This window comes from Myodes glareolus, chromosome 6 (assembly GCF_982192425.1).
Source record: "Myodes glareolus chromosome 6, mMyoGla1.1, whole genome shotgun sequence".
Taxonomy (NCBI): Eukaryota; Metazoa; Chordata; class Mammalia; order Rodentia; family Cricetidae; genus Myodes; species Myodes glareolus.
In genome coordinates, this window is record NC_142031.1 from 43,458,267 (window position 1) to 43,462,831 (window position 4,565).

Consider the following 4,565-nt stretch of genomic DNA (forward strand, 5'->3'; position numbering starts at 1 on the left):
CGTTTTCTTTTCTTTTTTTATTATTTTTTTAAATTTTTTTATTTTTTTATTTAATTTTTACTGGGAACCCCTCCAGAATCAAGTCTCTTGCAAACCCTAAAATGGCTCCCTTAGCTGAGATATAAACCTCCCTGCTCCCCCAACCATCCTTCCTCCCTCCCCCCTCCCATTCCCCCAAGCCTTCCCCAATCCTCCCCCTCTCCCCTCTCCCTGACCATCTTCCCTTACTTCCACCCCCCCACCTACCATGCACCCGAGTTTGACTGGCAATCTTGCCTAGTTCCACTATCCAGGAGGATAACTCTATGATTTTCTTCAGGTTCACCCTCCTATCCAGCTTCTCTAGAATCACAAATTATAGACTCAAAGACCTGTAACTATGGCTATAATCCACTTATGAGTGAGTACACACCATATTCCTCTTTTTGGGTCTGGGTTACCTCACTCAGTAAAGCGTTTTCTATTTCCATCCATTTGCATGCAAAATTCAAGATGTCATTGTTTTTTACCGCTGAGTAAAACTCTAATATATATATGTTCCACACCTTCTTTAGCCATTCTTCTATTGAGGGGCACCTAGGTTGTTTCCATGTTCTGGCTATTACAAATAGTGCAGCTATGAACATAGTTGAACAAATACTTTTGTAGTATGATAGGGCATCTCTTGGGTATATTCCTAAGAGTGGAATTGCTGGGTCCTGAGGGAGGTTGACTCCCAGTTTCCTGAGAAACCTCCACACTGATTTCCACAGTGGCTGCACAAGTTTGCATTCCCACCAACAATGGATGAGTGTTCCCCTCACTCCACATCCTCTCCAGCATAGGCTATCATTGGTGTTTTTGACTTTAGCTATTCTGACATGTGTAAGATGGTATCTCAAAGTGGTTTTGATTTTCATTTCCCTGATCGCTAAGGAGGTTGAGCATGACCTTAAGTGTCTTCTGGCCATTCGAAGTTCATCTGTTGTGAATTCTCTGTTCAGTTCAGTACCCCATTTTTTAATTGGGTTAATTAGAGTTTTAGTGTCTAGTTTCTTGAATTCTTTGTATATTTTGGAGATCAGACCTTTGTCTGATGAGGGGTTGGTGAAGATCTTCTCCCAGTCAGAAGGCAGCCTTTTTGTCTTAATTTGTAAACCAAGCCTTTTCAGTGAAAACTGACAGGCAAGAGACCAACATGATGTCACAATCCCAGGTTCTCCTGTCCCTGCTGCTCTGGATGTCTGTTGAGGAATTCAAAAGTAATATAATCTTTTTAGAGTCACTTATTTGTATATAAGATATTTACAATGTGTGTCATGATAGAATTTGTCTAACACAATAATACTCTGACAATATGTGACAAAATGATAGTACAAAGATATTAATTTCAATTTTTTCATATTATGCACCATAATTTCAATTGCTGATTGCAGGTACCTGTGCAGATATTGTGATGACCCAGTCTCCATCCTCCATGTCTGTGTCAGCAGGAGAGAAGATCACCGTCAGCTGCAAGTTCAGTCAGAGTGGAAGCAATAACTACTTGTCTTGGTACCAGCAGAAACCAGGGCAGGCTCCTAAACTACTGATCTATGAAGCATCCACTCTGCACACTGGGGTCCCTGATCGCTTCACAGGCAGTGAATCTGGAACAGATTTCACTCTCACCATCAACAGTGTCCAGGCTGAAGACCTGGCAGATTACTACTATATGCAGCATTATAATGTTCCTCCCACAGTGCTTCAGTCTCCAACAAAAACCTCTCTGATATTTTCACCAGCTGGCTGCACCACACAGCCTTGGACCTGTGTATGTCCCCCTGCTGACTGAGACTGATGTATTCAAACAGTGGTGAAAAAGAATTCAGTGTTATCTTTCTATTCCTTCTGTAACACATTAACATAAGCTCTGCTGCTTGAGTATGAGGGGTTTATTTTTATAGTTCTGAAAATTCAGTGTCCAAAATAAGACTCTATGGACAGAAATAATGATGATGGTAGCAGTTTGGAAGCTAGGAAAAATGTTTATTGTTCTTTTACTGAATTCTATGGTGCTTTCTTATTTCCTTTCTCGTGTCCATTTCTTCTCTTTTTTTCCTCTTTCCCTTTCCATAAATTATTTACTTTTTATAACATTTTAGTTAATTAAGAAGTCTTTTCTGGGTCCCTGTGAGTGTATATTTGTTTGTCCGTGTGTATGTGTGGGCATGTTTCTAGGTACATGTTTGACATGGCTTAGTGTGGACATCAGAGAACACTTGAACTAAATTGCTTGCTTGTCATTTGGATCTGGGGATCAAAGTCAGTTATGACATCAGGCTTGTGGCCAAGTGTCTTTGCCCTCTGATGGAATTTTCTGCCCCTTAAAATCTTTAATTGAAATAAATTTATTATACTCAAATTGTACTGATTTCCAAAGAGGCTGTAAAAATTTGCATTCACACCTGCGTTGCAATGGAGGAGTGTTATTCTTTCTGCTCATCCTCTATGACATGAGCTATTATTGGTGTTTTGAGCTCAACCATTCTGACAGGCATAAGATGGTATCTCAGAGTCATTTTGATTTTCAATTCCCTGATGACTAATGATATTGAGCAATTCCTTATGTGTCTTTTGGCCATTTGCTATTATTCTGTTGAGAAATCTTTGTTTAGATGTGTATCCAACTTGCTAATTAGATTATTTGGTATTTTTATGTTTGTTTTCTTGAGATCTGTATTTTGGAGATTAATGCTCTGTCTGATGTGGGGTTAGCTGTTGTTTTGTCTTAATGATTTTTTCCTTTGCTTTATAGGATCTTCTCATATACAGGAGGTTCCATTTATTAATTGTTTCTCTCAGTGTCTGTGTTATATTTAGGAAGTGATCTCTGGTGCCCATGAATTCAAGGTTACTCCCCACTTCCTTATTAATGCAATTCAGTTGAAGTCTTTGATCTATTTGGACTTCATTTTGTCCATGCAAATAGATATGGGTCTACTTGCATCCTTCTGCATGCTGACATCCAGTTATGTCAGCACCATTTGTAGAGGATGCTTCTTTTTTCCATTGTCTAATTTTAGCTTCTTTGTTAAGAATCAGGTGTTCACAGATGTGTGGATTAATATCACAGACTTCAGTTTGATTCTGTTAGTCAATCCATTTGTTTTCATGAGAGTACCAAGGTGTTACTATAGCCCTATAAAAAAGCTTGGAGTGAGAAATGTGTTGCCTCTGGAAGTTCCTTTACTGTACATGAGTTTTTTACTCAATTTTCTTATGATCAGATTTTTTTCCCCAGTAAATCATGTTTTTGACTCTACCCGTAAAACTTCCCAATTTCTTCTTCCCTCTCCTGTTATCTCTTCTTCCTTTAGTTCCTCTTCTACATTTATCACTCAGTCTCTCATACATATACATTCACACGTGCCTATACCTCCTGACCCTCATACCTACCTACACCTATAAACACATATATACATAGATAGACATGTATAGAGAGTACAATCACACATATTTGCACAAGACACTCATGTACTCATACAGACATATTCAGAATCTGAAAAGGAGACTAGTTATGATATATATTGCCTTTGATTTTGGGGCCACATCTTCTTCAGAAGATTCTATATCTGATTTTTGACTGTGGAGACTGATATCCTTCCACTCACCCTAATGGTTGATATAACTTTGTGTCAACAGATGTTCCCTTCCAGTCTCAAATCAATGAATAGAGTTTAATGGGGTTTTTTTGTGTGTGGGGGTATTGTTTGTTCCTGTGTGAACCATATAATGACTAATCATTTCCATATTTTCATTAAGAAATATTGAACATGTATTTTGGAGATCTGGCAAGGAACAAGTGCTACACACTACAAAAAGTTTCTGGAGATCTCCACATTCCCTAAAATTGCATAGTTTTCTGAATGTTTCTGGGTAGTGATCCCTTGAGTGTGGAATGCAAAGTTTACAAAAGCCTCGCATAAATGTAAAAGGTACATAAACCAACAGGTATGAATCATACACAGAAATTATCAAAAATCAAGTAAAATTGATGTCCCAAAGGATAATCATTCACTGAAGGATTCAGATCAAAGATCTGAAGAAGGTTGTGTGAAGATTTTTGAAATGTCCTCATAAAATGATAAATTACAACAAAAGATAAAAATAAAAAAATTCATTCAGACAAGGATGTAGGGAGGAAGGCTGGTAACATGTAGGCAAAGTTAAGGAAGATGGAGAAAACAACAACTCAGCCATATAACTGAACAAGGGAAATATCACAATTGAAACATTAAATTAAAATAATACAACACTCAGTGAAGGCACACTAGCCTACTCGAGCACGTGACTCATGCCGGCCTTCCTCTTTTCCCCAATTTTCTGTATTGCTAACAACCATTAGTTTACATTCCTGAAACTAGTCTCAAGGTCTATTTGCTTATGTGCCTAATTCCTTCTCCTGAGACTGATTCTAGAGTACAGCTATCAGAATATCAAAAGCTAGCAATCAAAAGCCTCCTTTGATTTACCTAATTAACATTTACAAATAAGATTAAGCACCTCATCCTAACACCAGGTTTCTACTTTATAAACTACAATTT

At 37.9% G+C, this 4,565-nt stretch overlaps 1 pseudogene; it reads left to right on the forward strand.

Moving 5' to 3' along the window:
* Positions 1-1,177: 1,177 nt before the first annotated feature.
* On the forward strand, positions 1,178-1,813 carry LOC148121759 (immunoglobulin kappa variable 4-1 pseudogene; annotated as a pseudogene).
* Positions 1,814-4,565: the final 2,752 nt, after the last annotated feature.